The sequence below is a fragment of the Dermacentor andersoni genome, chromosome 2 (assembly GCF_023375885.2).
Source record: "Dermacentor andersoni chromosome 2, qqDerAnde1_hic_scaffold, whole genome shotgun sequence".
Taxonomy (NCBI): Eukaryota; Metazoa; Arthropoda; class Arachnida; order Ixodida; family Ixodidae; genus Dermacentor; species Dermacentor andersoni.
The window spans coordinates 27,258,292-27,267,274 of NC_092815.1; positions in this window are offsets into that span (position 1 = coordinate 27,258,292).

The window sequence follows — 8,983 nt, forward strand, 5'->3', positions numbered from 1 at the left end:
TGACCAATACGATGACACTCACAAGTCACGTGTTGGACGGTTCACGGTGAGTTGGCTTGTCAAGGGTGCCTGCGTGACGTAATGCTCCCTCGTAGTTCATTTCCAAGCATTCTCCGGGGTCATAACCAGACATATGGGCACCCTCACGAGGGCGTCCTCACCCTCATCTGCCCTCACCCTCAATTTGGTATAGGGTGAGCTGAGGACCATAATCGGAAAATATGTGAGGGCAAGGGTGAGGGGGGGGAACACGTATCGAGATTCAAGCTGCTGGTATAATGTCGCCATCATGTCGTGATATGTCGGCGCAATGACAGTCAGCAGACGGTACACTGGTAGCCGCGTCCGCAGATACTGACCGTCGGGGAGGCCAGATTTTGCTGAAACACTGCTATGAACGACGAGCGCCATGCCCGCAAGCTGTGGGGATTGTTGCCGCTGATTTATACACGTATGCTGATCGCTTCTTTATCTGTTTAACCCCTCTTCAAAAATACATTTTATTATGCGTTATTACCAACGTAAATAATGATATCAACAGTTGCATAAAGTCTAATGATTGAATTTTTGCATTTAAGTGTCGCTTACCGCGAGTTCTTATATAAAGAAATTTTCTTCTACCTTTGCGTTTCCTACACGCATCACGTCATGCAGAACGGCCTAATGACGCGAAACTTGGAAGAATTGCAGTTGTTGACCTAACTTTAAACAACACTTCACTTATGTGTCAATAAATTGTGAAGAATAGAAGATAGCGCGCCATGTTTCTTTTTTCAGCATGTTACGTTGTATTTATTTTTTAGTCACATCTAAACAGCATCACACACGGTTGAAAAATGACGCGAAACTGGAAAACGCATCTGCCAGCCAAACTTGAAGTAAATTGTGTTTTCATCTCGATGTATTGACCAGAAGAGCAGATAGCGTATATAACGTCTGCCTGTGCGCTTTTCTTCGTGCATCACAAAAGCGAGACAAAAGGTGAAGACGCGCCAGGCAAGGCCGCTTCTCCGTCATGTCGACTCTTTCTGCCCCTGCCCTATAATGTTCACATTCTTCTCTGAATTTGTTGATGTTATCTCCCTTACGTCATGCGCGGGTAAACTCATGGAGAAAGCAGTATACAGCTGAGGATATCTATCTACCTTGAGAACCGGGGTAATCCCCGACACCATGTTCTGCTACAACTCAAGAGAGAGGTTATAAATCTCAACTGCAAATACAGTTACATGGCCTTTCTAGATTTCAAGGGGGCTTTTGACAACGTCAAGCATTTGAAAATATTACATAATCTGTGGGGAACCGACTGCGACAATAGAAGTTTCTACTATACATCATCATCATCATCATCAGCCTAGTTACGCCCACTGCAGGGCAAAGGCCTCTCCCATACTTCTCCAACTACTCCGGTCATGTACTAATTGTGGTCATGTTGTCCCTGCAAACGTCTTAATGTCATCCGCCCACCTAACTTTCTGCCGCCCCCTATACGTTTCCCTTCCCTTGGAATCCAGTCCGTAACCCTTAATGACCATCGGTCATCTTCCCTCCTCATTACATGTCCGGCCCATGCCCATTTCTTTTTCTTGATTTCAACTAAGATGTCATTTACCCGCGTTTGTTTTCTCACCCAATCTGCTCTTTTCTTATCCCTTAACGTTACACCTATCATTCTTCTTTCCATAGCTCGTTGCGTCGTCCTCAATTTCAGCAGAACCCTTTTCGTAAGCCTCCAGGTTTCTGCCCCGTAGGTGAGTACTGGTAAGACACAGCTGTTATACACTTTCCTCTTGAGGGATAGTGGCAACCTGCTGTTCATGATTTGAGAATGCCTGCCAAACGCACCCCAGCCCATTCTTATTCTTCTGGTTATTTCAGTCTCATGATCCGGATCCGTGGTCACTACCTGCCCTAAGTAGATGTATTCCCTTACCACTTCCAGTGCCTCGCTACCTATCGTAAACTGCTGTTCTCTTCCGAGACTGTTAAACATTACTTTAGTTTTCTGTACATTAATTTTCAGACCCACCCTTCTGCTTTGCCTCTCCAGGTCAGTGAGCATGCATTGCAATTGGTCTCCTGAGTTACTAAGCAAGGCAATATCATCAGCGAATCGCAAGTTGCTAAGGTATTCTCCATCAACTTTTATCCCCAATTCTTCCCACTCCAGGTCTCTGAATACCTCCTGTAAACATGCTGTGAATAGCATTGGAGATATCGTATCTCCCTGTCTGACGCCTTTCTTTATTGGGATTTTGTTGCTTTCTTTGTGGAGGATTACGGTGGCTGTGGAACCACTATAGATATCTTCCAGTATCTATACATATGGCTCATCTACACCCTGATTCCGTAGTGCCTTCATGACTGCTGAGGTTTCGACTGAATCAAATGCTTTTTCGTAATCAATGAAGGCTATGTATAAGGGTTGGTTATATTCCGCACATTTCTCTATCACCTGATTGATAGTGTGAATATGGTCTATTGTTGAGTAGCCTTTACGGAATCCTGCCTGGTCCTTTGGTTGACAGAAATCTAAGGTATTCCTGATTCTATTTGCGATTACCTTAGTAAATACTTTGTAGGCAACGGACAGTAAGCTGATCGGTCTATAATTTTTCAAGTCTTTGGCGTCCCCTTTCTTATGGATTAGGATTATGTTAGCGTTCTTCCAAGATTCCGGTACGTTCGAGGTCATGAGGCATTGTGTATATAGGGCGGCCAATCTTTCTAGGACAGTGTTCCCACCATCCTTCAACAAATCTGCTGTTACCTGATCCTCCCCAGCTGCCTTTCCCCTTTGCATAGCTCCCAAGGCGTTCTTTACCTCTTACGGTGTTACTTGTGGGATTTCAAGTTCCTCTAGCCCATTCTCTCTCACCTTATCGTCGTGGGTGTTACTGGTACTGTATAAATCTCTATAAAACTCTTCAGCCACTTGAACTATCTCATCCATATTAGTAACGATATTGCCGGCTTTGTCTCTTAACGCACACATCTGATTCTTGCCTATTCCTAGTTTCTTCTTTACTGCTTTTAGGCTTCCTCCGTTCCTGAGAGCCTGTTCAATTCTATCCATATTATAGTTCCTTATGTCCGCTGTCTTACGCTTGTTGATTAACTTAGAAAGTTCTGCCAGTTCTATTCTAGCTGTAGGGTTAGAGGCTTTCATACATTGGCGTTTCTTGATCAGATCTTTCGTCTCCTGCGATAGCTTACTGGTTTCCTGTTTAACGGCGTTACCACCGACTTCTATTGCGCACTCCTTAATGATGCCCATAAGATTGTTGTTCATTGCTTCAACACTATGGTCCTCTTCCTGGGTTAAAGCCGAATACCTGTTCTGTAGCTTGATCCGGAATCCCTCTAGTTTCCCTCTTACCGCTAACTCATTGATTGGCTTCTTATGTACCAGTTTCTTCCGTTCCCTCCTCAAGTCAAGGCTAATTCGAGTTCTTACCATCCTATGGTCACTGCAGCGCACCTTGCTGAGCACGTCTACATCTTGTATGATGCCAGGGTTCGCGCAGAGTATGAAGTCGATTTCATTTCTAGTCTCACCATTCGGGCTCCTCCACGGCCACTTTCGGCCAACCCGCTTGCGGAAAAAGGTATTCATTATCCGCATATTATTCTGTTCTGCAAACTCTACTAATAACTCTCCTCTGCTATTCATAGAGCCTATGCCATATTCCCCCACTGACTTGTCTCCGGCCTGCTTCTTGCCTACCCTGGCATTGAAATCGCCCATCAGTATACTGTATTTTGTTTTGACTTTACCCATCGCCGATTCCACGTCTTCATTCCACGTCTTCATAGTGCGCGTTCGGTTTGTTCTGGCCTAGTGGATTTTCACCTGGCAGTGTTTTGGACGCTTTCTGGCTAGCACACGAGAAAAAGAAACAATGGTCACTCGCCGCCATCACTGTGGGGACTCGACGGATTGCACCGCGCTCGCTTGAGCGCAACCTGTCCGGAAAGTCTTGTCTCGCTGGTGTATGATACCGAGCAGTATGCGTATGGTTTTCGGTGGACCAAGCGTCTCACGTTTTCTTCGATATTCCTTCGGTAGCCACATTAGGTGCCCAAAGTAGGCATTCGATTGTGGCCAACATGCTTTCCTTTGTGTATAGTTTTTTTTTTTTTTTTCGTTTCAGTGCTCCGGTCCCACAAAAAAGAACTACATTGTTGCGGCGCAGCGAATGGCCGCATGATGAAAGTTCGATTTCATTACTTCTTTTCCGGAAAGTAAAGGTCCATGGGACGGCTCAATTGCCGGATACTCTTATTATATTATTGCGATAGCATATGCACACTCCAGACGCATTCCTTCCGTCGCCGTCGCCCTCCTGTTCCGTATAAAGTCCAAGGGCGATAACATCGTGACCGCGCGCCGCATGCAGCATGTGCGAGTGAAAGCGTAAGGGCGGGGGGGGGGGGGGGGGGGATATGGCGTGGTATGGGTGAGCCGACGATGGTGGCTCAGTCTTGTGTGCGCAAGGGAGAGAAGCAAGGAGGAAGCGCGCCGCCTCCTGTCGCGCGCGATACATCTGGGGGAGGGGAGGGAGGGGGTGCTAGGACCTGTGAATGTGTGGTTGCACAACATGTTTATTTGCCTTGTTTGACGCATTATATATAGTGACTTTTTCTTAGACACGTTTATTTATTAGAGACTTATACGTATATTTAAATGTCTTGTTGCGAGCTATTGTGTATACGTGCAGTGAAGTTTTTTTCCAGTGGCACTTTTCTATTTATTTTATTTACATCATACTGCAGGCCATGTGGCCCAAACAGGAGGGGCGAGGTAGTACATAAAAAATACGCGTACAAAAGGCAGAATTGCAAGGTATAAAACTTAGGAAATGAAACATTATAGCAAAAAACAGCAATGTTGCTTAGGAAATACTAATGAGTCCGAATTGATTCAGGGGAGTTCAGATGACCGAAAGGAATGAGGTTCCATTCTTCTATAGTTCGAGGAAAGAATAAGATTTAAAGAGGTTTGTCCTGGCAACGTCCCCTTTATCACTTTATCAAGCTGTATCTTCGTGTTTGTATATTTCATTGTATCTTCGCATTATAATGTCCGAGGGCGAGTCAAATGAAAGTGAGCCAACCCACCCCGCGCAATGTTTTCTTCATTTATTAAATAGACAAAAAACATGGGAGCATTGATATCAGTTATTTCGGGCAAAATTTTTGGCACCATACGGGTAAATTCTTTTATGAAAAAATACATATTTTACTTGTTTGGACAGTGCGTAGCGTTCAAGAATTCGTTTGCAGCATCTTTGGCAATGGCAATTCAATTATTATTCATGTGTTTGATCCCTCGACAAATTGTTTAAGAGGAAGCTTTAGCTCGGGCCCAACTCTAACGCGGCCTATTCAAATACATGTAAAACGCAGAAACGCTTTTCTGAGATAACCCCTGGATCGCTTTTAATGAAATTCATTGTATTTGAGAGAGAAAGTGAAATTCTAGTGTCAGTTGGAAGCGGAATTTCGAGTTAGGGCCTGAATTTTGTTTAAAATATTTCGAAAAATTTCAAAGCTCGAAAAAAAAAAAAAACAGAAGCACGACATTTACAACAATCTAATGGCTCTGTATCAAGAACATATCGCTGTTCTGTAAACGGCTTCTTTTATAACAGTCAAAGCGGACAAATTTGGTATGTTCAATTTGTATCTTACGTGAATTAGTTACGTTGCGTACAACGGCTCAGCAAAAGCCGTATTTCCATAATACTATATTTTTTTGAGATTCATGTGTAACATATCAATTGTGTACGCTATAGATGTACTATTGGATGCAAGTCACATAATTATGATATCATTTTTTATTGTTGAGTTACAGAGTTCTAAACTTGATAGTTTCGTTGAAAATTTGCGATTTTGGCCAATTTCTTTTATAAAAAATTGACAGCGTAAATGAAAAATTCGAAGCCAGCAGTCACTACAATTTAAGTTTTTCTTTTAAATGCAACAAATATCGTCAAGTTTGGTGCAGCGGTTGAAGAGAAAAACGAATTCTCCTTCTACATGTATTTACCTAGATGTGAGCCCCCCCGAACGAATTTTCTGGCTATGCCACTGGAGGCAACGGAGGCGGCTGAGGCAAGCAATGGACGCGTCACCACGTGATCAGACATGGCAGCGCCCACGGGATCTACGTGAAAAGGGTCAATACAAACAAGCTAACTCCGTTATAGTTCACAGAGGACACAGCGGGCACCTTGTATAGCGCATAAAGGTGGGGAGAAAACGAGCGTTCAGTAAAGGTCTGAAAGGCTAATCACCAGAAACGTAAATTAATGTTTCACCACACATATCACACGTTAACATTGTCTCCGTTTACATTAAACGTGAGCTTCGTGTGACGTATACAATTCCCTCTGGAGACTTGAAAGCAGCGCAAAACTGCCGTATAATATCGCCCTTGAAAGCGTAATTCGGACTGTTTATAGGTGGATTGGCCAAAGATGTGGACGTTACTTGTACTATAAATCATATGTAGTTAGTTAATTTAAAATGGCTAATTATTCTCTCGTCATTAACCCTATTTTATCTGTCGAATTGTGAAATTGAGCAGCAATGAAGTCATTTTTGCTTAGCACGAATAAATGAGTACCAGTTTTACAGCGCAGATGTTAATGCAATTAATAGTGCTCAAAAACTTTATATGCCAGTTTTCAGAATTTTCTAAATGAATATAAAGAAAGCGCTGGATGACTCAGAAATGTTTATATCTTGCGAGAATGTGGAAAATGTCAAAGGCAGTATGCATGGCAAATGTCGAAGTGCTTCTGTCAATTATAGGGGTTTTTAAATGAATATCCTTATGGACTGTCGTTTTCGGCCAGTTTAGAGGCGTTGTATGAACACTCACAAAGTTTCCCCGCTTTCCTCTAAGGACATATAAACGGCAAATATGTCATATTTATAGGAAATGAGGGACACTTTATGGGCGGCGTACACCAAAACCATTATGGGCGCAGCTGAATTGCGCGTGCTTTGAAAATAGTTACTGAATACATCGTCTTCCCTCAATTTTTATTTGTGGTATAAGACAGTTATAGTTGCTCTTTCACGGTCATCGATATCCTTAGCGAGTTATTCGGGGCAAGTTGTTTATACTTCGTTAAGTAAGCAGTGTGTTGTGAGTGACGAACAATAAGTGTTTAATCGGTGTAGGTTGATTACAGCCTTTGTGGAAAGTTAAAAAGTTGTTTATACTTCGTTAAGTAAGCAGTGTGTTGTGAGTGACGAACAATAAGTGTTTAATCGGTGTAGGTTGATTACAGCCTTTGTGGAAAGTTAGTTATTAAAGCGTTCTAGAGCGTCATACTGCCTCCATTCGCATTGTTACTCGAACTCCTATAAACAAATGTATAAGATAACAACTTCGAATTCAGGAAATATAGCAGGAATTGTAAGTGTAATGCGTGACAAAAGCTTTCACGGTTCTGGCTTAATATAAGTGCTCGAAATAACTAGTGAACTCTCGTATCTCTTTTTTTTCTCTCATACTTTGGCACGTCATACGAGGTTGTTGTTGTTTTTTCCGGTGCCGTCGGCGAACTGGACGATGTATTTTTGTTTATATTTAGGTGAAATAAGGGGCAGGCTATGGATAATGCGTAGGAAAAGTTCGAAGTGTGTGGTTTATTTGTGGCCTTGGCAATGAATTATGTACGCAAGTGCTCCAGAGCGTTATGAGTGCTTTTTACGAGCGGCGCAAGATTTATCCCGCTTCCCCGTGGTGTAAAAATGCCACCGAGACAAAATTCAGCAACTTAAGGAGAACGCTATATAGCAAATTTCTCTGCGAATTGGATCAAATGCGAAGTGGCTCTCTGCGAAGTGGATCAATGCTGATCAAATATCTTTAGTAAGAAATTGCTTTAGCAACATCTTCTACGTTTCCCATGCATATGTCCCCGGATTATTCTGCTTCACACAAACTTTACATTCAGAAGAAATGGGCGACGTCTTGAGTGCAACGCGTCGCGAAATTTTTTACGTTTCTGGCTTACTAAGTAGTGTTATAGAGAATTATTTGTTGAATAGCACGCCCCAAAGCGCGGCGATCGTAGCCGCGCTTTTGCTTTCGCATCCTCCCCTGTCACCCTTGCCCTTGAAGATAAGGTGGCTCCAAGTAAAGCGCTTCGCGCAATCCACCGGACTCCACTTGTATTCGTACAACCACGGAATAAGCGGTTCCAGTCTGTCAGTCTGGTTGCCTCCCTGCGAACGCGACAACACTGAACCTTCGTCTTCTTTTTTTCGTTTTTTTTTTTTTTTGGCGGGGGGGTTCGCGCGTAATGTGTGGTTCGTCTGGTGTACGAACTCGGTAAACTAAACGAGACAGTTTCTTTGTGTATGATGACAGTGAAGGCCAGGTAATGGATGGTGCGTAGCCAAACGTTCAAAATGGGAGGCTTATGAGTGAACTCGGCACTATATAAGCTACGAAAACAATTGAGCGCTCCGGTGCGTTATGTGTGTGTCTTACACGAGCGGCGCGGAATTGAGCCCGTTGTCCAGGCAGGACGACAAATGCTACCGAGATCAAATTTAGCGGAAATTGAACATATTTGTGTGAATTCCAACACGTGTTCACCAAATAAAGCTTTGTAAATATTTCTTAATAACGTGCAATAAAGTGTCGCACGGCTGCTATCAACTGCGTTTTCCAATGTCCCTAGATATGACTGCTTTACACAAATCTTATATTGTGGAGAAATGAGCGGCATCCTGAGTGCAATTTGTCGACAAATTATAACGCTTCTCGCTTAATTATATAGGAGCGCTATAAATAAGTATTGAACCCTCGTATATGTACGACGTTCGTATATACAGTCGAACGCCTTTATAAAGAAGTGCTTGGAGATTACGAAATTATTCGTTGTACAGGTCATTTCGTTGTAAAGTTCGCACACCGTACAGCTCCCAACTGGAATGCCATAATTATTCCTTCGTT